Below are 26,807 nucleotides of genomic sequence, written 5' to 3'. Positions count from 1 at the left end.
AGAGATAATCTTATAAATGTGTTAGAAACACATGCATGAAAGAAAAAAACATTAAAATACACATCTAAGGGTTCATTTTCCTGACATCACATTATCTGACCTTTTCCGCTTGACTCATACATATACTAGATATTACAAATAAGGGAAACCATGGGACCTACATTTCTTTGGGCCTGGCTTACTTCACTTAATATAATTTTTTCCAAGTTTTTCCATTTCCTAACAAATTGAGTTCCCTAACATTTTAAAATTTTATTTTTGTTTATTTTTATTGTAAAGGTAATGTCCAGAAGGGCTACAGCTGCGTAAGTCAGGTAATGAGTACCTTTCTTTTGGAACAGTGTAAACTCTTCCCTCATTTTCTCACTGCTTTTTTCCTCCCAACCACCCTCCCCCACAAGGTGTGTAGTTCATTTTCAACATGGTATCCAGTGTGTTCACCCTTTGTCTCACCATTTCTGTGCTTCCCCTTTCCCTCCCCAAATCAGATAAACTTACATACAGGACAAAAAGTACAGAAATCAAAACCAGTGACAAAGGGAAAAAACAGAAACAAAAAGTACAATAACAAAAAACCTCTGGTTTCCGTTTCTTGAAGTTCATTTCGATATGCACATAGATAGCTACTGAGCCTTTGTAACATTTTTTTGTTAAGAGCATTCATGTGAATGAATAACCAGAAATAATGATTGATTGTTGAGGGTGTAAGATTCTACAAGATTCTTACTCTCTGACACCTTACCTTTGGGCTTTTCTTTACCATCTTTCTGCCATTACTTTTGTTCAGGTCTTTCTTACCGCATGACCACCTGGCTGAAACTGCCTTCCTGGCCTGAAAGGTGTACTTACCAATTAATTGGCTCACATATTTCATTGTAAGTGAAGGCAACATAAAATCACCTAAAAGCTAAGTTGTTTAGAGAAGTAATAATTATTTACATCTCTCATGATTTCTACAGGCCAGGAATTTGGAGAGCAGTTTGAGCAATTTTGGCTTGGACCTTTTCATAGGGTTACATTGAGATATTTGTTGGGGTTCATCATTGTCTGAAAACTTTACTGGAACTTGGAAGTCCACTTATTCTGGAATAAACGACTTAAAGGAGGAAGTCTAAGTCTTATGCCATTTATGAGCTGGCCTCACAAGCCCCACTCTGTCACCTCTACCATAATCTGTTGTTTGCCTGGAACAGCCCAGATTGTATGACGAGAGACTCCACAAAACATAACCATTGAGAAGCAGCAAGCTCTGGGTTCTACCTGGGAGGCTGGCCATCACAAGCATTGGTATCGGACTGTTCTCAATCTCAACTCTTCAAAATTCATTACCAAATTTCATTACTCAGATCTAAGCCTATCTCTTCAGGGAAATCTGCCCTGATACGTGCTGAGCCAGTACTTTCATTGTAACTCTTACTGGTCCTACCACAGTTAACAGCTTGAAGACTTATACTTGTATCTTTTCCTTCAGATGGGATTTAAGAAATTGGTGGCTCTCTATACCCTCCCATCATATAGTAGATACTAGTAAATACTTTAACTGACAAGTCAGAAGTCCTAGGTCCTACCAGTGGATTTTCCCCCAAGATTTTGAACTTATCAAAACCTTTTTTAACCCCTTAGTCTCAATTTCCTTTTAATAGAATGAAAATAGTAAGGCCTATTCCAACTTTCATGGTATTTTAAGATATATTAAGAACCAGGTGAGGTGAAGTTTGTTACTGGATCACCAAGCATGGAGGAAATATATTCTCCCATTCCCATTTCAGATGTAATGGTTTGTAGCTGGAGAGGCTGTGAACAAAAAGAATGGCCTGGACTAAGTGGCTAGACTCCTTCACAGTCACCCTGGAAATGTCATAACTCAAAGGCAAGGTTTGCTCCTCTCTTGGAATTCTCAGGTCTTGTGCTGAGTGCTGATGGCTCATAGCGGTAATCCTAGCTATTTGGGAGATTGAGATCTGAAGATCATGGTTCAAAGCCAGCTCAGGCAGGAAAGCCCATAAGACTTTTATTTCCAATCAACCAACAATAAAACTGGAAGTTGTGCTGTGGCTCAAGCAGTAGAATGATTACCTTGAGCAAAAAAAAGTTAAAGGGTAGTGCACAGGCCCTAAATTCAAGGTCAAGGACTGGCATCAAGAAAAAATAAATAAAAGAATTCTCAGGTCTCTTGTTCCTTCATGCATTTCCCCCCTTCTCTCAGCTATAGATAATTATATGGGTATAATATTCTCTATTTTATTTTTAAAAATATGTTAATTTAGCCAGGCATGATGTTTCATACCTATAATCCCAGCACTTGGTAGGCAGGATTATATATGTGTGTGTGTGTGTGTGTGTGTGTGTGTGTGTGTGTGTGTGTGTGTGTGTGTGTGTGTGTGTGTGTGTGTGTGTGTCAACCTGGGCTATCCAATGTCAAAATAAACAAAACTTATTTAAAAATTGACATAAAGCTGGGTGCCAGTGGCTCACACCTGTAATTCTGGTATATCAGAGGTGGAAGCTGGGAAGTTTGTGGCTTGAGGTTAGCTTAAGCAAAACTTTCATGAGACCCATCTTTTTTTAAATATATATTTATTGTAAAGATTCTGTACAGAGGGGTTAGAGTTACATGAGTAAGGTATTAATTACATTTCCTCTCGAACATTTTTACCCCCTCCTTTGTTTTTCCCCTACCATCCCTTCCCTCCCCACTTCTCCAACTCCTCCCCCCTCCCCCCTCCCCCAAAAGTTGTAAAGTTCAGTTTTCAAAATAGTGTCTTGTGCATCTCATTGTTACAATGAGTCAACCTCCATCCTTGTTTTGGCATTTTGTTATTTCCCTTCCCCTCCCCAAATTAGAAAAAGGTATATACAAGATACAGGGTACCAGAATCAAATACAGTGAAAACAAGGGTTATGCCATGGGGGAAGAACATACAAAAGAAACAAAAGAAATCACATAGTACATTAAAAACAACAGCTACAAAGAAAAAAATCTCTTGTGTCCCTATCTTGGGTTCATTTTGCTTAGCACCATCTTGTATGGTCATAGGTGCATAGTGTTTGACCTTTTATACTTGTCTGAGACCCTATCTTTACAGGAAAAACTGAGTAGGGTGGTGTACACTTGTCATCTCCTTTACATAGAAAACACAGATACAGTATTTTCACAATAAAAAAAAAAGAAATGGAAAAAAAAGAAAACACAAACAGAAGACTTTTGGTCCAGGTACAAGTGACACATTATTTCAAAAATAACCACAACAAAAAGTGTTGGAGATATGACTCAAGTGATTGCATTTGTGCCTAGCAAGCATGAAACCCTGGGTTTGAACCTCAGTGCCCCAGGAAACAAAATAGAACAATCAAAACCCAACATACAGTAAATTTGTCCCTTTTTGGTGTACAGTTATATGAACTTTAACCCATATATTGACTTACATACCCACCACGATCAGGAGACAGGTTAGTTCCATCATGCCAGCAAATTCCCTATGCTTTCTCCTGTAATCATAGCCCTCAGCCCACTCAAACCAATGGAAACCGTGGAAATGATCCCCATAGTTTTGTGTGTTTTCTGTGTGTGTGTGTGTGTTTCTTTTTGGTGTGTCTCTTTTCTTTTCTTTTGTGTGTTTTAGTATTGTATCACTGAACTACGTCCCCAACCCCAGGTTTGGGGACGTACATACATAGAATCATGTGGTATTGGTTCCTTTCACTTAACATGTCTTTGAGATTCATCATATTCGGCTCCTTTTTATAACATTAATGTTCCTTTGTAAGAAGATACTTTGTTTCTTCACGCACTTGCTGAAGTACATTTGGAGGGAAATTGTTGACGTATATGGTAGGTACATGTATGTTTTATAGGAAACAGCCAACCTGTTTTTCATAGTGGCTATAACATCTTGCCTTCCCATCAGCAATGTCTGAGAGGTTCAAATGCTCCTCATGCTCACCAGCACTTGCATTCTCTTTCATTTTTAAGCCGCTCTCATACACATGCTGTGTGGGGTATGTCATAGTTTCGATATTCATTGCCCTCAAAGGTGAAGTGTCTGTTCTAGTCTTTGCCTACTTTAAAGTTGCTTGTTTTTCAATTATTGTTTGGTTTTTGAGTTTGGGGAAATACTTATGAATTCTGGATACAAGTCTTCTATCTGATATGTGACTTGAAAATATGTGTAGCCTGCCTTTTCACTCTTCCAATATATTTTGGCTGAAATTTTCGACTTTGATGAATTTTCAAGAGATAGCTGTGTGACTTTGTCTCCTGCTAAGCTGTGAGCGTGATCTGGGTCATTGTAGATGATTCGGAGTCAATGGCCCATGAAGACATGGCTGAGAACTTAAACTTGGAGGCGTGGACCTTACTGATGCCTTCCCAGAAGAACCTCTACAGAGCTGTAGAGATTCTTCAGGAACCTGGCCTCTGTAGGACAAAACCAGATAGTAGTGGTCAGGTCATAGCCTGGTTGATAAAGTGACTATAGGTTCTATTCATTCTTAGTTGTGTCTAAGCCTCCAACTATAATTTTGAGACTATTTCTCCTTTCAGTTCTGTCAGTTTCTCCTTAATATATTTCAAATTCTATTGTTAGATATGTATCCCTTTAATTAGATGCTCTTTCTTCTTAGTTAATTTGTCCAATTATGATTATGTAATGTTCCTTTCATCCTTGCTAACTTTCTTTGCTATGAAGTCTACTTTATCAGTTGTTAATGTAACCCTTCCAAAATTCATGTCAACCAGTATTGTCATGGTGTTTCTTTTTCTATCCTTTTACTTTTAATACATCTTAATCAGAATAGTTGAAAGAAACTTCTTATAGATAAAATACAGTTGGAGAATTTTTTATCCATTCAGATTATTACTGCCTTTTTATTTAGTAGTGTAGACCACTTACATTTAGTTCTATGTCTCATGTTTTCTTATGCTCATTTTTTAATTGTTTGTTTTGACTTTCATTTATCCCTTTCTATGCTAATCTGTGTCATTGGAACATAGTTTAGCATTTTAACTTATTTACAGTATTTTTGGCTATATCTCTTCCTATAGATGTCTTAGTGGTTGCTTCAGTAATTATACACAATTAGTCTTTTATACTTTATTTAAAATCAACATTTTATCACGTCAAGTGAAATGCAGAAAACATACCATAGTATAGGTTCCTACAACCTCACCCCTTTGTGCTATAGTTGACTGTGCTTTATATCTCTCTATATATTGAAAACATCCAAAGAAGTCTATCATATTAACCTAAATATTTACTATGTTCACTTCTGATGTGATACTGTTTCCTATGGTATCATTTCCTTGCTCTCTGACACACAATTGTTCAGCCATTCTTTTAGTGTGGACCCCCAGCAACAAACGCTCTTAGTTTTCTTTCATCTGAGAATACTTTTATTTTATCTTTATTTCTGAAGCATTTTTATCTTGAGCAGAAATTCTTGTTTGAGAGTTGATCTCTTTCATCATTTCCTTCTTATGATCGTTGATAAGAACTCTACAGTCATTTATCTGGTAACTATGGATATATTTTCTTTGTCTTTTGTTTTTAGTGGTTTGATTATGATGTGTCTGGGCATGTATTTTTAAAAATTTATCCTACTTGGGTTTGCTGAGCTCAGATCATCTGTATTGGTCTATCTTCCAGCTCAGTGACTCCTTTCTCTTCATTTCTATCCTTCTTTGGAGCCCATTCAGTGAGTTTTTAAATTTCAGTTGCTTCTTCAATTATAAAATTTCTATTTGTTTTTCTCTTTACAGTTCTTATTTCTTTAGTGAGACTATTTATGCTGCACACTAGAATTCTTCTATCCTTCCCCTTGGAACAATTTTATGATTGCTGCTTGTAGTCTTGATAATCTTGTCATTGACCTCTGTTGATTGGCACCTGTGCATTGAGTGAGATTTTTTTTCTCAGATTTTTGCATGTTGAGTTATTTTGCATTGTATCCTAGACATTTTGAGTTATTTTTAATTAATACTGGGTCTTGTGGCCGGGCGCTGGTGGCTCACGCCTGTAATCCTAGCTACTCAGGAGGCTGAGATCTGAGGATTGTGGTTCAAAGCCAGCCAGGGCAGGAGAGACCGTGAGACTCTTATCTCCAATAAACCACCAGAAAACCAGAAGTGGCGCTGTAGCTCAAGAGGTAGAGCGCTCGCCTTGAGCTGAAGAGCTGAGGGACAGCGCCCAGGCCCAGAGTTCAAGCCCCACGACCGACAAAAAAAAAAAAAAAAAAAAAATACTGGGTCTTGTTTAAAACCTATGAAGATTGGCATTTATGTTTTAGAAAACACATTTCATGTTGGTTTTAAACAGCATCGTCCAAACAGTCTTATATGAGCTGTGGTTTCAGTTTTATTTTAAAGCCCTTGTGATTGATTTAGATTCCTTCACATATATGTCATTTATTGGCCAATTGAAGATTTGGGCGATAATCTATTAATTCGGTTCTCTTGGTCATAGTATGCTATTTAGGGTCAAATTCACACACTATAGCTTGTGAGTCCAGAAGTTTCTAAACAACTTCGTGTGCTCAAATTGCTTCCATTTGTAATCTCCTTAACACTTTCCATTGATTGGGGTTCTCTTTTTTTATTCTCTACTCATCATATATGGCTTTATTTATCCATACTTTCTTGTGTAACTCTTGCAGCTCTGACTAGGTACAAATATAGAAAACAATAGTTTGTTGTTGTTGTTGGTGGTGGTGGTCTTGGAGCCTGAACTCTGCGCACTGTCCCTCAGCTCTTCAGCTCAAGACTAGCACTCTACCATTTGAGCCACAGTGCCACTTCCAGCTTTTTCTGGTTATTGGTGCTGAGGAATTGAACCCAGGGCCTCACACATGCAAGGCAAGCACTCTACCACTGAGCCACATTCCTAGCCCATCAATAATTTCTTGCTACCACACATACACCAATTGGGAAAGGAGGTTACCTTCCCTCAGATTTTATGCTCCTGTGAGTCCCTGTGAGACTGCTTAGAGACCAATGTCTGGGGAATAGAGAGGAGAAAGAAAAAGGAGAATATCTTCCACTCTGAGTACTAGTAGATGTATTTCCTAACTAGTTGGCTGGTCTAGGAGCTCTATATACACCATTTTCATATTTCAGGCTGCATTAGATCCAGTTTGAAGAATGCCAGCAGGGTTAAAAAAAAAGTGGTGCTTAAAAGCACAGTATTCTTTTCCAATATGCTTAGAGTATTCAATTCATTTTACTCAGTTTTTACATCTGTGAGAGACAGGGTGTGATTACTTCATCTTATTCCTAGCTGGAACCACTAAATGTAAATCTGATTTTCCTGTTCCCTTACATCTTTGGTTTCTATACACTTTGAGGGTCAGAGAAGTGGGGATTATCATCTTTATGTCCCTAATCAAAACTAGTGAAGTACCTTGGATGAGATTTTATGAGTTTGGTCCAGAATAATCAGAGTTTATAGCAGAATTCAACCCAGCATGTTTGAAGCCTGTCCACAAAAATGGCCTGAATGGCTAGACACATCAGAGAAAGCTTTTCTATGGTCATTTTTTTCTCAGTCCTAACTACTGCCTATTGCTTAGATTCCTCTGTTCTGCTCTATTGGCATTTGCCTGGGCTGGACTATCAAAAATGGCTTCACTCATATGTCTCACAGCTGAGCTAGAATAGCTGGAACAGCTACCAGCTGGCTGGCAGTTTGCTCTCCATGTGACTCATTCAAGATTTTCGAAGTATAGCAATCTCAGAGTATTCAAATTTCTTATATGGTAACTAAATTCCCTGAAGAATCTCACTCATATTTTATTTTATTCTACTCTTATGATATATATACATCCATATATGATGCATATACATTCTTGTAAGCTATGTTAAACTTAAACACAAAAAATATATAAACACAAAATAATCAAGTGAGATTCCTATAAATTAACTATCAGTGGAAGATAAAGAAGTGTGTAGTGGTTTGTCAACCTAGACAAAACTCGAGTCATTAACACTACCAGTAAGAACTGGAGAACATTTATTTGCTAAAGAATTTTCTAGACAAGAAGTATCAGAATTGTTTGCAGGAAGCTGTGAACCCATCAGGGCTCATGAAATAAGTGGACTGAGTTTAGCTTTTCCTATTCCTAGAAACTCCTCATTTTGCTGGACAGAGGAATTTCCTGTTTGTTCACCATAACTTGTTTCTCCTACATTGTCCAACCATCCTTTTAGTTAGGTGTGGCCATGGAACTGGTTTTATTGTGGTTGGGCCTCCAAACTTCTGTCCTTCACATTTCCTTTACATCTGGCAGAAGAATGTCCTGAGTGACCTTGGAAGCTAGGGAAATAAGGGAGCTAAGCCTCTGTCATCCTGAATTATTCAATGATTGCAGAAAGCAGTGCCCTCCCCATACTCTGTCAATTGTCAGTCAAGAACCCTTTCATTGAACTGCTACTGTAAAGAAAGAAACGTACCTTATGTTAAGTCACTCCAGTTTGGTGGTTTATTTACTTTTTAATAACAACTAAACTTGCTGTAACTGATATGGGACTCAACATTTTCTCAGTTCACACCAGGTTCTAAGTGTGGTAAATAGCATATAGAAGACAGGACTCTATTCTGGAAGGTCTCCTATAGTCCCTTACATTCAATGTTTTAGGAAAAGGTCACTCATGGTCTGAGGCAGCGGGGCAGTTTTGGAAGGGTAGATTGCGGTGAGAAGGTTAGTTTCTATTCCTGGATCTGCTCCTCACTGGCTTTGGGTACCCAGCCAAGAAAAATTACAGCATGGATGCTTTCAAACAAATCATGCTCAATGCTTGATAAGAAATGTACTCATTAACCTGCCCATGTAATTGTAACCCCTCTGCACAGTGTGTTCACAAAAAATAAAAATTAAAAAAAAATCATGCATGTGTGTATAGACGGGGATATATAAAAGCAAAAACTGATCAATCCAGCAAAATGGCAGGTGATGGTGATTTCTGCCACAATTGTAAATCCTGCTTTTCTGACTGGTCTCTTCTAGGCTAAAGTGGTCAATGCATGACACCTTCAAATCTTACACTGCTCACTGATTCCAATCCTGGCCAGCCAAGAGGAGCATCATGGCCTTTCTTTGGTGCACCAATCAAAATGTCTCTGTCCTTGTCAGTGTCAACTTTTTGAGCCATAGAATGAATACCGAGTTTAATTCCAAGACAAATGAATTTTTAAATATAGAAGGCACAGCACATTACTGGAATCCACCAATCAATGCTCCTTGCTGTGCAATTTCTTGGCCCACAGTATAATATGTTTCAACAGCATCTGTCCAATCGTGCCTGCATCCTGTGAACAGACTCCTTCAGCAGCCTGTGCAGGGAGCTAGCTGTTCCTTATCTTCTGCCCCAAGGGGAAGGAAGCACCACTACTGTTTCTGAGGATCAAAGTTTTTGTTTGTGTCAGAGACTCTAAATTCCACTCTAAGTGCCTGAGATTACAGCGTTCTCCACCCTCTCCATCGGTATGTGCCCCATTATGAAATACCTTTTTGTATCACTAGAACTGGCTGTCCCATCTTCTGGCCCTCATCTCTAACATAACTGCCAGTAGAGCCGCTTAGTACCTAGGAGGCATCAATATCACATTGAGATGGTCTTATTGATGAGATTAGGCTTGTTGGTTCACTCTTTGGGGTTTTATTGTTTTGTTTCGGTCCTGAAGAAGTCCTTGGAGTTTTATTCAGCAAATATAAGATGTGGTCTGAGAGTTTGACATTTTAATTGGCACTTCTTGTGAATCTGATGCTGGTCAATCTGAGACCACATATTTAGGAATAGCCTTTCCTCTTGGCTGTGAGAAATCATTTTTTTCAAATAAAGTTTCTTCATTAAATTTCTATTATATGCTAGTCAGGATAGTAAGCATTATGGAATATCATTTTTTAATATTTTGAATATTTTTTCAGCTCTGGTATTCTGGTTCCAAAGGAGTTCTAAAAAACAATTATATGCTGAGCTCTCTAGCCATATAGTAAACAAACAAGAACTATGTTCTTGATGTTGTAAAGCTGGGTCAGGAGCTACTGCCATCATTATCTTAGGCTTTTCCATAACCTTGGAATCATGTGGTAATGTCCATTACATAAAATTAAGCTTTAATATTAAAGTTTATATAAAAATTACTTAATCTAGAAAATTCTTATTTATCTTTGGCTTACTTAAGACTCTGATTGAAGGGTAAGAAAATGGGAGAAAACAAGTTGGAAACAATTATTTTAGTATTATATATTACTTGAGATTAAAATTTTTTCTACTGTTGTCTCTAAAATTTTATACCTCTGAGTATATCTAATAGTCATTTGATATTCACTAAATTAAACATTACTTCATGTTCTACAGGACTCTAAACATTTACACAGTGAGACAAAAGGAGGATATTCTCAGGAGAGGATCACAAAGGCTCAATAGCTATGTGCATATGATCATATAAAATTATGCTTATTGAAAGGAACTCCAAGAAATGGAAGTAAGAGGCTTTGTTATTTTTGCTTGTTTTGTTTTCCTCTGCTGCTGTTTTTGACTTCTGTACCTTTTGTCTTGTATGCAAGTTTATTAGTTTTGGTGAAGGTAAGGGGATGCACAGAAATGATGGGACAAAAGGTGAACAAATGCATCAGTGGCACTCACTAGCCACTATGAAAATGAACTATACAACTGTGGGTAAAGATGATCAAGAGAGAAAAGCTGTGAGAAAATGAGGGAAGAGGTGACACTATTCAAAAGAAATGTACTTATTACCTGACTTATGTAACTATAACTCCTCTGTATATTACCTTTACAATAACAATTTTAAAAATGAGAGACTTTTAAAAAATGCAATACATTTAAAATACTTTAATACTTTAATAATAATACTTTAAAATATTCTTTCATGGTTTCCCATTGCTGACGAGACTCCTCGGGAAGAAATGGCTCAGACTTATTTTTCCAGGCTCAGTTTTCACCACCTGAGACGTTACCCCACCCCTTCATTTCAGTCATTCTGAGATGGTTTTGATTTTGTTTACTTGTTTGGATCGGCTAGATTTTCTTTCTCTGCTTTATAACTTTCTCCCTCTCCTTCACTTCTTGAAGCTGTGCTCAGAGACTTTATCTGGCTAACCTGTACTCAGAGGGGACCTAGTCTTTTGGTTAAGCCTTCTCACTCTTTCCTGAGGAAGTACCCTTTCTCTTTATGCTGTGAGCAATCTGTAACCTTCCACTTCCCTCCATGTCACCTCGAGAGCCAGAGCCCTTCCTGGCAGGGACCATGTGCCCATCTATGGTCTCCAGGGATCTAAGTTAAGAGACAAGGATAATTCAATGGAGAGCAGAAGTTGGGCTGCAGAGCTGTAACTCAAAGTTCCCTCCATAAGGAGAGGCAAACATCACAGGAACAACTGGGAATTGCTTCTGCTTCCAGTGAAATAGATTTCTGAAGGAAAAGTGACCAAATATTCCTGTCAATGTAAAAAACCATCACTGCTGAGTAGTTTTGTAACCTCATTTCCCAATCAGTACAAGTTGGAAAATTGGTATAAAAGTGTCTAGTTGCTGCTTAAGGCATACTTGGCCCTTGCAATACTTTATTTGAGGGTTCTAACCAAAAGAGACCAATGTGGTATTTAATTGTCTGACTCAAATAGAATTGCAATTGGAATGACAGAATATCAGAGTGGAAGATTATAAGAGCCAGTTGCTATCCTGGTCGTTTCTGTCAAGGTTGTCACCTGAGAGATAAAGAACTTTCCCAGAGTATTACTATGTGAGTTGGACCTCCTTGTTGCAGAAATTTAGCCTTCACTTTAACTAATATGGATGGTGTCATGCCCCCTAGGCAAACTTGTCAAGATGAGAGGTAATAATGAATATTCCATTTCTTATCCCAAATGTCTCTTGCAAGGGAAGCTGTATGGAGAAAGCAAGTGAGTAGAGCTAAGTCTGTCCATTCTATGCATGCACTAGTAATTCATAGTTAGTCTCAAAAGCCTCCATCACATCTCTTTACCTCCTCTGAGGAAACAAAAACATGAAACAAATAAAAAAATAAAATCACAAGTGTCAGCAGTAGGAAGCACTTTAGAAATTGTCTTTCAGGGCCTGGGAATGTGGCTCAGCAGTGTAGTGCATGCCTAGCATGCATGAAGCCCTGGGTTCAATTCCCTAGCACCACATACACAGAAAAAGCCAGAAGTGGCACTATTGCTTAAGTGTTAGAGTGCTAGCCTTTAGCAAAAAGCTCAGGGACAGTGTCTAGGCCCTGAGTTCAAGCCGTAGGGCTGGCCAAAAAAAAAAAAAATTCCCTTTGAGAATTTGAAATTTGGGTGCCTAACATCCATTAATACCACATATTAAAATAAATAATAATACCACAGAAATAACAGGACATTCTCCAGGGGGAACAGTGAAAAAGGGAGGCCTTTGCTTTTCAGCTGTCTGAATAGTGAGGCAAAGGGAAGCCAGTAACTTTCTTCTGCAGACCCTTTCTACCTTCTTACAAACATCACTGTTGCATGAAGTGTTGCCTCCCAACATACAGCAGATTTTGCTATTCCCCAGCTTCCATGAGCCTGCAAAGTAGACATCGCCAGTCCCATTCTCTAAATGGGAAAAGAGAGGCTCAGAGGTTGAGTGATTTATTTCAAGTGCGGCATCAGCAAGCGAAGAAGCAAACAGGAGATAAGAGTTTGCCTAACTCCCCAGTCAATTGTCAGTTCCCCAGATAACACAGAGCCTAAATAAACCTACATCAACACCATATGGTAGCAGCAAAGCAACGGAATGCTGGGCACTTGCACTAAAATGGGCTATAAAGAAAAGATAGTTTATATGTGTGAGCAGTCAGAGAGTGAGTCATGCTTTTGGTAATTCTCATCACCTTTAGTTTACTAATGTAGGATGACATGAGTTTTAAGGGGTGTCATGATTTTTACTATCACCTACCCAGTCCTTTTTTTAAAAAGCAAAACAAAACAAAAGGAGCAACAATAACAGCCAAAAAAATCCTCACCACATACACACACACACACACACACACACACACACACACACACACACACCCCTCTGTTATGAATGCCTGATAAGTGACAACTAAATTGAGCATGCTTAGAATTGTAGCTTATTAAATATTTGTTCTTGGTGAGAAATCTTGAGGTGCCTTTCAAGCACTATCCTGGAATTTTGAAATAAAAATATGTTCTGGGTTCTTTGGGGATGCGCTGTTTCAGAATTTTCTCCAATGCCAGTATGAACCTTAGATTTAGTAAAACTACATTGCAAACCTGTTAAGTTATAACAGCCACAAACCAATGCAATGAACAGTCCCTGGCACAGCGCGATATATCCCACTAGGCTGCCATGAGGGGCAAATACAATTTGTCTATAGAATTAGGCTTCACAGTTAGAGTCCCTGCTTTGGGGTGTATGGTATCCTGTGGACTACAAGCAGATTTAGTGTCCCCAAACAGATGGGCTTTCCCTTTATGGGCCACTCTTCAGTTTTCTAGGCAAACCACAGCTGTGCTAATGTCCCTTTGTGTAAAGAATTGTTTAAGTTGAACCATTTCCTTTTACCTGATGTGTATTCAGAATTTTGAGCCAGGGACAACATCTGCAGAGGGAGGAAAAAGAGTTGCCTCTTTGTACTCTTTTGCTCTGGCTGTGACAGACAGGAAAAGGTTCTTTGGCTATCAGTGAGCGTCTGTAGTTACAAATTCCAAACCTATTCCAGATAGCTGAAGTAGGAAAGGGAGTCTGTGAAGTACTTATGGTGGTTTGTGGAATTTCTCGGCGGCCACAGAATCAAGCTAGTAGGGCTTGTCAATTACAGCAGTGCCCATGTTTTATTTTTAGACCCCCCTCTATAGGACAGATTCCACAGCATCCCCCATCCTGACCTGAGAGACGGCAGGCAAGACCTAGACCCAGGTGAGTCTCTTGTTTCCCAGCTTCACAGTATCGCGGTCTATATGATACTCTAGATCAAAATGAAATCTTATGTGCCACATCTGGTCACATGGCTCATCTCCAGATGTGCAGTGACACTTGGGAAAGCAAATTTCTAACCCCTACTTTGGGAAGGAAGAAGACCTGTCAAGCATGATGAAAAGAAATATGATGGCATAAAGTATGCCCACAGTATCTACTTTGTAGCTGTCTAATGACAATTTGTCACAAGAAAAAATGCTTCTGCCTAACACCGTGCAATTATTCCTTACACAACTGAGAAATGTGTTCACCTTCTTTAAATAGAGACAAATTTGAATCTCCTCAGTCTCCATATTGAGCTCAGGTCACCAAATGATGCTTTTCCCTTCTTCAGTCAACCCCATTTTGATGCTCTATGAGAGAGCATTACCCCGTACACTCTACAGAAATGTAAGAAAATGTGAAAAAGAAATTATGACCTTGTAGCCAGTGTGGAATAAAATTAAGTATCTGTATTATTGGTTTTACAAGTGGTCATATGGCCAGAGTTTGGGAGCAGATAAGAGTTCTTTACCTGACAAAGGGACTTTCACAACCGTAACTTACAAGGATGTCCTCTTCCTGTCCTTCTGATGTGTTGTTGCTATAGCTTCCATTGAGTCCTACTATCAGATGTAATAATTATGTAGCAGTCCTTAAAAGGATTTTCTGGTTTCTAGAACCATTCCTTATATAACATATTATAATCTCTAGTTTGCCTTGTTAAATAGCATCAGTTGGTCTAATCTCTTTGTTGTCTGATTTTCCAAAGGTGTGAATTGTCCAAAATAGCTTCTTAGCAAGAAGCCTTTTCCCCTCTAGTCCTTGGGCTTGGGCACTACCCCTGAACATTTTTTTTGCTCAAGGCTAGCTCCCTATCACTTGAGCCACAGCACCACATCTGGCTTTTTCTGAGTGGTTTGTTGGAGATAATAGTCTCATGGAGTTTCCTGGGCAAATTCTTGCCCAGGCTGGCAAGAAACTCCATGAGATCTGCCATCCTGAATTGCAATCCTCAGATCTCAGCCTCCTAAGTAGCTAGGATTACAAGTGGAAGCTACTGGCACTTGCTAGAAGTCTTAATTTCTAATTCAGCAGAAACATTCCCTATTCCTGTTGGAAACATTCATCCCTTGGGCCCTAGCACTTTTAAGCTAGAAAAGCCTGGAAATTGAAAACAAAACTTTTACAGTAGGATGATTAAACAGAATATTGAGAAGTAGCCCTCCTGTTTTTCCTCTTTGGATCTGAGTTTCATGTACAAAGAGTTCCAGAAAATATATCACTGTTTAGGGAATTACCACAACCTCCACTGACCATCCCAAACACACAAAAATATTGTTAGCTAGCAGATATTATCACTAAGACTCTAATAGGTATTTTTTAAAATCGCACTGTAAATCTGGTTGGTTTTTGGTGATGAACTAGGTAGAACCTAGAACCAGTGGTAACTCAAGATTCTCCTCACTGCTGGAAGCTTTGAATTCTCAAGATGTATTTCTTTCCTATTAATTATGTTTTAACTGATATAAGAGACTTGATGAGGCTATAATTTTTATTGACATTGTAATTTGACAGCCCCAACAGTATTATGCACAGGTTTTGACTTCTTACCTGAAGGACATAGGTTAACAGAGTGTAAGTATGTTCTTCTTCTTTTTTTTTTTTATCATGTCCTTGCTAGTGTAGTTAGAAGTAACTTGAAAATGTATGCCATTCATATTGCTTGAATTCCTCCTGACACTCTATCCCCAAAGCCTCACTTGCAGAGAGTGATAATCTCCTAGAAAAACATTTAAGGCATTCTATTAGTGTCCAGCCTTTAATGTCAACTGGGCTTTTTCTTACTGGAAAAACAACACTAGAAAACCAATACCAGGTGCCCATTTCTTTATGCACATGCAGCCTGTAACTTGTCCTGAGACCAATTTCTTATTGGTCCTAAAGGTTTGTAGCTGTGAACAACAGAGCAAGTTCTAGCTAATAAGTGCAGATATGTAATGTCTCAGCTATATTAAGCAGTTTAAAGAAAGCCAAAAAGGAGATATCAATCCTATGGAACCATAAAGGTGTTAATGATGTCACAGGCCTGCTTCAGTGGAGATCTTCCTGTTGTCAGTGCCAGAATGGTATGGAATTTAGTGCATTTGAGTGATGCTGGGCTCAGGACCCCTCTACTAGAACATTCATCACACTTCTGACAGATGACCATCTGTCCACCAGTCTCTTCACTACAGAGACTATTCAATGCTTCTTTTTTACATCAATCTCTTTAAAATGTCATAAGAGTATGCTTGATCTTAGGGTCTGGTCATATAACTATGCCCTAGCTTGCAGAAGAAGATGGAAACTGAATTTCCAGCTTCCATTTAGGGCATTGCAGACACACAAGCTGCACTTATATTAGGAAAGTGCATATATATTAGGAAAGCATCCTAATATATAAATGATGCTCAAAATTGTATGAAGAATGTCCACTCTGCATATAGCTATCTATTTTTAATAGTGAGACTATTTGATTTAAAAAAAATAACTTATGACATCACACTACTCATACATGAGAATTTGGATATCAATGTTCATGACACGCCCTTCTTCAGGACTCCTTTGCCTCACATGTACTTATATTATATGTAAGTAAGTTTGTACTTTCCAGATATGTGTATGGGATTACAAATAAAATCAGAATATCTCTCTGATATACTATTATCAGTCTCTGATTCTCATGATTTCCCATGTATGTATGTTTATATTGGTGTCTTTGACAATTTTGAGTGGGAGGCCAAGTTTTTCCAATCTTATTTATAATTTTTTTAATGTTGTGCATAAGTTATTCTTAAGGGAAGGATGAAAAGGTAGATGAAGACCATAATATGTGTGAGGGCTTCCATGGAAATAGTATACAATGAAACATCTACTCTAGTGTGTGTGCTCTGCACCCTGCCTACCCTTTTACAACTATTTCAATTTCACTGGGAACTCTGCTCACATCATGTGAGGTTGCATGGTTGGTGTGATTGTCTGTCTCTGTCCTCAATCACAAATGAATATACAACATAGCATTCAGAAGCTGCAATATTTCATTTTCCTGCTTTGGGGATGGTCACACAGCCCCAATGTGTGATGAATATGCTAAAAACAAAAAACAAAAACTCACTCTATGTTTGGAACACTTAGTTAGGAAACTTTCAGGCTTCAAGTTAGGGTACACTTCCAGGGTTATAGGGGATCAGCATGTGGCAAGAGCCAGGCTAGGAATAAAATGAACATAGGCAGACCTGAAACAGGTGGTATCTTCATACTGACATGTTGAGTTCTTGGGTCCAGTCCAGCTCACCCCAGGAATTTCAATAGTTTGGATCACTATTTTGGTGGTTGTTTTTTTGTTTAGTTTTGTTTTTTGTTTACATTATTTTTTGTTAAGTTCCTGACATATGTAACTGAAGAAGTCTTACCTGAAATGTCTAAATGTACTTTAATGTCAGGCATGGCTGCCATGATGATCTTTAGAGAAGTCAGCCTTTGAGATGGAGTCACAGGGGATTGGAAGGCCTTAGAGTTCCTTTCACCCAATCCTCTGCCTTTGAATATTTCCGGTTCTGCCAATGGGCTACTAGAAAAACAAGGATGAAGTAAGTCGTTCTCACCTAGCAACTCAGTTTACATTCCTCACAAAAAGTCAGTGTGTCACTTTATTGAAATAGTAACTGAAGATATCTCACACCCAGATCTGTGGTCTGTTTAGAGAAAAGTTCCTTTAAGTGCTTAGAATTTCAACCACAAAGAATAAACTATAAGAATCAGGACATCTCCAAAGCAACTAAAGCCATACTCCTGCTTAAATACACACACACACACACACACACACACACACACGCATGCACCAAATCAGGTGGCTTCTCCAATTTATACAACTCCTCAAATGTCTCAAAACAAGGTTACAAGGTTATGTAAAAGCCAATGTTAACTTTAACTGTAATGTACAGATCTTATCACATAATGGATCATCTTCCAGATGAGGCTATTTCTAGCACAGGAGGGGAAATATCTCTAGCAGCATAGCAGGGGATACAGTACAGCTGACTGGGAGGAGCCCAACAAGAGAAAAAAGCATGTGTTTCCATTTATACAAAATTCCAGAAAATGCAAACTAATCTACATGAACTGAAAGCAGATCAGAGGTTGCTGGAAACAAGGGCAGAAAAGAGGAGAAATTGCAATGGGACACAGGGAACTTTTAGAGATAACAGAAATATTTGTTATCTTGATTTCATGAACACAGGTACACCTGTATTTGTGTGTGAGTACAAACACATCAAATTGTACACTTTAAATATGGAAAGTTTACTGTATATAAAATCTGCCTCAAGAAAGCCATCAAAAGAAAAGAGTGTAATACCAAACTAAGTAAATGAAGCATGAAATGAAAAGCAGTTGAGCTGGGAGGTGTATCAGAATTTAGAAGAAGCTGTCATCATCCTGAGTAATTTCTTATACCTAAAGAAGCTTTTCCCCGGGTTAGACAATGCTCCTAAGTGGAAGATATCTTAAAAAACAATCCATGCTCCCAAGTTTCTCCTCTACCTGTGTGTAGTGATACCTGAATTTCCCACTAGAGTTATCACTTCTGCAGAGCCCTGAAGACAGGGGCATTTAAACTGAGTGTGTGCATCGTGTTAGCTCATTAGTTAATGCCTTGCTTGATTTACACCACTAGCTCCCAACCTTCCCCTCAGGAACCCGAAATTATACCCCAGGGTGATTCTGAGACTCTAAGGTTCAGAGACAGCTCATATTTTTTAAACTGATGAGTCTTTCATGTCTGGATAATTACCAAAACTCCCATGTAGCTCCTAAACCTTGAGCTGCACCTACTCTTTGTCCAGTCCCTCTGTTCCCCATGCCCTCATCATCAAAACTGAAATGAAGAAAAATCAAGACTCTGAGGGCAAGTTGTGCATAGGACTCATTCCTGTAATCCCAGTCATCTGGGAAGCAGGTATTAGAAGAATTGCAGCCTGGGCAAAACAAAAAAGTTAAGGGTACCTAAGCTGGACAAACAGCTAAGCCTGGTAGTGTACGCTTATGGGCCCCACTACACCCGAAGCTGTAGATAGTAGGAGGTTGGAAAATGGTTCTTAGCAAACAACAAACAACAAGAGACGGTACCTAAAAATAGAAGCAAGGAAAATAGGGCTCCTGCCTAGCAAGATCGAGGCCCTGAGTTCAAACCCCAGTACCTTCGATGAGTGAAGGGGAGGAAAGGGTTGCTTCTGACCTTGGTGGTGTTCAGCCTGTGATGGTAGAGCTGGCTTCTTGCAGTATGTTCTTCCCTCCCTGCTTCCCAAATCTTCCTTTAATTCTACCTCGATGTTTTTGGACTATAATCTTAGTATAACTCAAATGAGTCCTATGATATTCTATTTAAATTCCTAGAAATGCTACTTTCCAGGTTGACCTTGGCTGCCATCCTCAGAGGTGACTAATACTTAAGAATGATGACTTATTTGTGCCCATGACCCTGAGCTGAGAGTTTAGACTGTGTGAACAACCTCAAGGCAGGTAAATGCAGAGTGCTGAAAGACATACTAAAAGGAAGGGCACTAAGTCCTAGTGGGGGTGGGATCGAGGAAGCATAGCATGTTGGAGGGCAACCATCTTCCCTGCTCTGAGAGCTACCATCTTCCCTGCTCTGTACCTCAGTGGCTCTTGAAATGTCGCATGCAGGTTGGGCAAACCTCCCCCAGGCCCTTCCCCCCAACCCCCTTTGGCACGGAACATCCTCCTGAGAGCTTAGAATTAGCACATGTCTTGTTTCCACACAGAGGAAGCAATTCAGATTTAAGTTAAGCTTTTAACTTAACGATTCGCTAATCTGTGCATCTTGAAGGAGGACAAAGTAGAGCCTTTGCTTTGCTCTTTGTGTCCATAGTCTCACACATTCACGCGCGCACAAGCCTCATTTGTGGAGATGTCTTTGAAATGTATTCACTGAAGATAATTATAGAGGTCTAACACTTCTGCTCTTCAATTAATGCTATAAAATTAATGGTCCTTCATTTTTACATCCTATGCAAATGATGGTGTCATCTCCAACTGTAAGCCTTTCTACTCACACACTGAATATGATTAGTGTCCCTTTAAGCTGAATTAGAGCATGTGACCTTCCGGGGCATGTCAGAAGCGAAACCTCTGCATGCTATTTCCAAGGTTTCATTATGGAACGTTCTTAAAAAGCTGAATTTCAGAGTTGACACCGACACATGTTTTAGTGACTGATCTTTGGGGGTTGTAGCCTTAGGAGAGAGCAGACAGAAGCTGGAGGACAGCTCATAAATCTACTATTTTCACCTGAGATTTACCAGGATTCACAATAAGCACATTTCCAAACAAAGGACAGACAGATTCATATGAGATAATGAGGCAGGTATAATGGAAACGGGAGGGTATTCAAATATTGTGCCCATTAGAATATACCCTTTTGCAAATAGACCCAGGGGAATGCTTGGTCAAAGAGTAGATGTATTTTCTTGACAGGAAGTTCTAAAAACTAACCAAAATGGCTGACTCTGTGGCTCAGAAAGGGAGAAAATTAAGACGTGATTCTTTCATTTCAAGAATTATGTGTCAGGGGCTTGTGATTCTAGTTTCTGATGAGGATGTGTGCACCATGCACCGTGCAGGAGTCATTACACATATCTGTTCCATGAGGTGTATAGCTACATTTTAGGCAGCTTGGACGAATTGAAAATACTGCATAGCTTGAGTACACTCACACTAGAGTCAATAGCCTTTTGCGTTTGATAGCTTTCATCCAATAATGGGCTACCATCTGGTGATGGAGTCCTAGGGAGAGGTGTGTAAGTTTAAGAGGGCAGGGGGCAAAGGAAAGTAACAGAAGGGATGTGGAGGAAGAGAAACATAAAGAACCCTGATCATCTGTGCTCAAGCAAGGAGAAAAAAGAATTGTAAGCAGATTCAAGACACTGGGCTGGAATTGGGTCCTAGGTTGATGCATTCTGCTGTCTCTGGCAGCCAGGATTGCTGAGATTGATGGACACACTCTTAAAGCCAAGTTCAAAGAGAGTGTGCCCATTCATCCTTTGTGATCTGCTGAATTGAGTGAGACACAAATATTCAGAGAATTGTTTTCTCTGTGGCTAGTGAGAATTCCTTGGCCACAGGAATACGGGCTATGAGTGGAAAACACTCGGTTCTCAGAGACGGGCAGGTTTATCTAGTCTGATTTCAGCCATAGGTTTACTTTGTGGGTGATAGAATTGCATATGGAAGAAACTGCTAAGCATTTTGCACCCTGGATGTGTTGTACTTCAACAAAATTAAGAAGCTGTTTAGAGTGGGTAGCATCAGTTTGCAGGACCCTGATGGTGTTTTCTGTGCAGCTGTGGGTGCACCAGGCAGGCAGTGTTATGATGTCCCACCTGATCAAAGGAGGCCATCCAGGGAGGAGCCAAGGCACAGCATTAGGGATACATAGGATGAACATGGGGGCTGAATTGGAAATAGGGGTTGACTGTTGTCTACTTATCATCAGGCAGAGAACATTCAGCAGAATGACTCTGAAAGACAGCCCTGCATATAATGGATAGAGAAATATTTTAGCAAGCTATTTGAAGTAGATGGTGAAACCCAAGAGTATATTCATGCTAGAAACGTTATTATCAAAGAGCTCTGTATAAGATAGACAGGAATCTGTCACAGTCATAAGAGGGAGAAAAGAGAAAAGAGAATGAAGTAAAGGAGGTGGAGACAGAGAGAAATATGAGTAAAAGGAGACAGAGACCCTCCCTATACAGGGCCTGGTAGCTGGGTGCGGATGAGAGGAGGTTTGTGCAAACCCGGGAAGGAACTGGGTTTTGTGTCTGGTTGATGTGGGTGAAGCACAAGCCGTTCTCATAACTGCAAACACGGGGAGCCCATGGTGGGGGAGGGTCACAGGACTCACAGGAAGAACTGTGGGCTTGAATGACAGTGGAATTGGTTTTGAAGCCAGTTTGTGGGTTATCTCAAAGGGAAGGGGGGGAGGGCAGCTGAAATGGAGGTTATAGCTGAAAAACCTCTGAGTAATTGGAATATCTAAAGATGTCTGTTACTTCTGCGCTTTGCATGAAAATGACTCTAAAATAAAAGGAAATTGGGCACCAGTGACTCATGCCTATAATCCTAGCTACTCGGGAAGCTGAGATCCAAGGAGAATAGTTTGAAGCCAGCCCCTGGCAGAAAAGTCTGTGAGATGCTTATCTCCAACTAACCACTACAAAGCCAGAAGTGGAGCTGTGGCTTAAGTGGTGGAGGCCAGCCTTGAGTGAAAAAACTAAGGGACAGTAGCCAGGCCATAAGTTCAAGCTTTAAGTACCAGCACGCACACACACGCTTGAGTGCATACACACACACACTTAATTAAATTAAATTAAAGGTGACCACTAAGACTCTATTAAGATAACCATTCACAGGTTACTTTAACAAAAGTAATTTTTTGTTTAGAAAGTCTGAGCAATAACTGGATAAAGACAAAACATTCATGCAGTGCCATCCAGGCCCACTCCATAGAAGGAGTTTATCTCATTAATTGGGACCATTTCCAAGGAAAAATAAAACAAATGATTCAGTCTCTGAAAGAATGCTTTCCCAAATAAAGGGTCTCGTAACAACCAAAGATAATAAGAATCCTGTCTCCACCCTGTTTCCCATAACCAACTATGACTTTTGTTTTTAGATTAAGCTAATGTGAATTGCAATTAAAGTGAAAGCAAGAAATTATTGTCACATTTTTAGGCATGAGAAAGACATTATGGGGATGTAAGGAAGTATTTCTGCTTTAAGGGATATATAAATACTTAGGTTTAAGAGGCACAGGATAAAATGTCACAGGACCTAGGATTTGTTTTAAAACACTGGCAAAGTAAGAAGGAAAGAAAAGAGCATGGATCAAGTAAGAGGTTCAAAATCATAACAATTGTGGAACCCAGTGGGTGAACATATAAGGAGCTTATTGTACTATTCTTTCCATTTTAGGCATATCTGAATCTTTCATTACAAAAGTTTTTCAATGACTCAAATATCCATGGGAAGCTAGTTGTCACCTCCTTTACTCATCCTTCTAGTTAAAAGCATAGGGGACAGCCCACGTCTGTCTGCTATAAGATGTGTCATTGTCCTTATATCTTAAAAATAACATTTGGTAAGGATCGTGTTTGCTATTCGGGTTCTTTTATTGTTCCATATGAATTTTTGGATTGCTTCTTCTATTTCATTGAAGAATGAGGTTGGAATATTGATAGGTATTGCATTTAATTTGTAGATAGCCTTGGGAAGTATTGCCATTTTCAGGATGTTGATCTTTCCAATCCAGGAGCATGGGAGGTTTTTCCACTTTCTAAGTTCTGCTTTGCTTTCCTTTTTCAGGTTTTTAAAGTTTTCATCATAGAGGTCCTTCACTTTTTTAGTTAACTCCTAGGTATTTTATTTTTTGTGGGGATATTACAAAAGGAGTTGCTTTCCTGATTTCAGCCACTCACTTCTTATTGTTGGCATACATCAAAGCCATGGATTTTTGAGGGTTAATTTTATACCCTGTTACTTTACCAAAGTTTTGAATCAGCTCAAGTAATTTGGGAGTGGCGTCCATGGGATTCTTTAAATACAAGATCATGTCATCTGCAAAGAGGGAGAGTTTTACTTCATCTTTCCCTATTTGGATCCCCTTTATGTTTGCATCTTGTCTTATTGCTGTAGCTAGGCATTCTAATACTAGATTGAAGAGAAGTGTAGAGAGTGGAGTTCCGAGTTTAGAGGAAATGGCTTTAGTTTTTCACCATTAAATAGAATGCTGGCAGTAGGTTTGTCATATATAGCCTTTATTGTATTGAGGAATGTTCCATGGATTCCTAGTTTTTCCAGAGGCTTCATCATAAAAGGGTGTTGGATCTTGTCGAATGCTTTTTCTGCATCTATTGAGATAAACATGTGGTTCTTATACTTGCTCTTGTTGATGTGATGAATTATATTAATTGATTTGTGTATATTGAACCAGCTTTGCATCCCTGAAATGAATCCTGTTTGATTGTGGTGAACTCCAAGATAGGGACACAAATATTCTTTTTTCTTTCTTGCTATTGTTTCTAATGTATTTATAATGTACTATGTGATTTTTTTTTGTTTCTTTGTATGTTCCTACCCCACGGTATAATCCCCGTTTTCACTGTATTTGATGTCGGTGTCCTGCATCTTGTATATACACTTCTGTAATTTGGGTAGGGGAAGGGAAAAAACAAAATGTTTAAATAGGGATACAGGTTGACCCATTGTAACAATGAGATATACAAGACACTATGTTGAAAACGAACTTTACAACTTCAGCAGGGGCGGGGGGGGGGGGTAGTTGTGGAGGTGGGAGGGAAGGGATGGCAAGGGAAAAACAAAGGAGGAGGCAACAATGCTCGATAGGAAATGTACTCATTACCTTGCTCAAGTAATGGTAACCCCTCTGTACAGTATTTTTACAATTAATAAAACATACAAAAAATAACATTTGGGGGCTTGGAAGTTGGCTCAGTCAGTGGTAGAGTACTTGCCTTGCATGCTTGAGGCCCTGGGTTCGATTCCTCAGCATCACATAAGCAGAAAAAGCCAGAAGTGGCGTTGTGGCTCTAGTGGTAGAACCCTAGCCTTGAGCTGAAGAGCTGAGGGACAGCGCCTAGGCCCAGAGTGTGGTAGAGGCTGAGTTGTGTCCTTCCAAATTCATCAATGCTTAAGTCCTAACTCCTGGTGCCTCAGAATCTGATGATATTTGGAGATGCTATCTATAAGGCAGCAGCAAAGGCAAATGGGTGGGTGCAAGTCCAGGAGACTGTTATTGTATATAGGCTTTCAGAGAGGCATTTAGGTTAAAGTGGGGCACTGATCCAGTTAGGTCGGTGTCATTGCCATGAGAAGAGACACCAGGGCACATGTATACCAGGTGGAGAGGAAGCAAGAGGTAGACCACTTGTAACTGGTCCTCAAAGGATACTAACCTTGCAGCACCTTGATCATGGGCTTTCAGCCACCATAATGCTGAGAAATAGCTTCCTGTTCTTTAAGCCTCTAGTCTATTATAGCAGTCTGAGCAAACTAGTATAGGAGGAAATTGAGCTGGTGCTGGGTCTTGCCTCAATTGACTGCAGTTGACTGGATAAATGAATTCCAGGTTATTTCTCTTTTTTCCCAACATGTATCCTGCTCCACCTCACAATTTCTCTCTTTCTTGTTTCGACCATTGCTATAGCCTTCTTCACATTACTGCTTCTAGTGATCTTACCTCTGCCAAAATACTAGGAGGAAAATATATCACGACTATGACTCTCTGAGGTCACCTGGTCCTTTCAGTCCGCGCAGATCTTTCTATGCCTTTCCTTAAATACAATGAAACGTTAGAAGCAAATAAATAGACTACTCAAGGAATCAGATTACAGCAGTAGCCTGTAATTCTACTGTTTAGCTCTCTTGGAAGAGAAACATGGCTCCAACACTTAAAGCATTTATTACATCTTAAAATAAGGCTCTGGTAGAGAGAGTTAATGTGGCATTTATAATTATATTCTGGAGACAACATTGTTAAAAATTTGGGCTTTCATGATAAAAAGTGATTTAAAAAATATGTATAATTATCTATTAATTCCCCCCAAATGGTGTGTCTTGCCATTAAAAAAAATCACAACTCAGCTGAAACAACCCATATTTTAAAAGAAACTGAAATAACACATGGGTGCCAGTGGCATGGCATAGCTAAACTCAGCAACACAGGGTGAGTTCTGCAGGAACACTAAACCGAAGTCATAACAATGGGTAATATTTTAATAGAATAGAAAAATGATCATTAACTTTTCTCAACAGGAAGGAAATGAAGTTTCTTCATTGTAGCATACTCTGAGAAAAGTAGATATGAGAGTATTTCAAATGAGGTTCTACCTGGTTCACATGGGCTTGAAGTATCAGCACAATTGCCTTGTAGAGTCTGCGTCAGCCAACTGAAGACAGAAAAAACACAGGAAAGAATGTGGTTCCATGTCTCTCAGAAACATATGTAAATGAACTTGTAATTTTAGAGGGTGATTAATCCTACACCGCAATCAAATGCCTTTCCCAGGGGTCTTTCTCAGATCTCAGGTAAAGCAGCATTACCTTTAGCATGTTCCTTCCCCACCCCACTCAAAGAGAGTATCTGATTAAGCTTTCACAACTCGTTTCAACTTACAATACTGCAGAGTAATACTAAAAATGTACATTTATTAAATAGTCCGTGGAATTTATGAGAACTGAGAAATACTTCTGTGAGACATCTGGGACAGTAGTACAAGTTGCATTTCAGTAATTGTTAATCTCAAAACTTCTTTTTGCTATACTTTCAATTTGGTCTTGGTCTTTAATGTCAGCACCCCTTAGTGACTCTTGCCCTACTCTACTTCTTCTAGGCACCTCTATTTCTTCTTCTTTTTCTTCTTCTTCTTCTTCTTTTTTTTTGGTCAGTCGTGGGAGCTGAACTCTGGGCATGGGTGCTGTCCCTCAACTGTTCAGCTCAAAGCTAGTGCTCTACCACTTGAGCCACAGTGCCACTTCCAGCTTTTTTCTGCTTATGTGGTACTGAGGAATCAAACCCAGGGCCTCATGCATGCAAGGCAAGAACCCTACCACTGAGCCACCTTCCCAGCCTTCTTCTTCTTTGAGGAGAGGGGCAGTACTGGGGATTGAACTTTATTTGTGACATCTTCCTGTCCTTTTACTTTTTTTTTTAGCTTGCTTTTCCACTTTTGCCTAGGTCAGGCTTGGACTGAGATCATCCTATCTCCAT

Source organism: Dipodomys spectabilis, unplaced genomic scaffold (assembly GCF_019054845.1).
Source record: "Dipodomys spectabilis isolate Male_0828 unplaced genomic scaffold, ASM1905484v1 ptg000140l, whole genome shotgun sequence".
Lineage (NCBI taxonomy): Eukaryota > Metazoa > Chordata > Mammalia > Rodentia > Heteromyidae > Dipodomys > Dipodomys spectabilis.
This window is presented reverse-complemented; position numbering follows the sequence as displayed.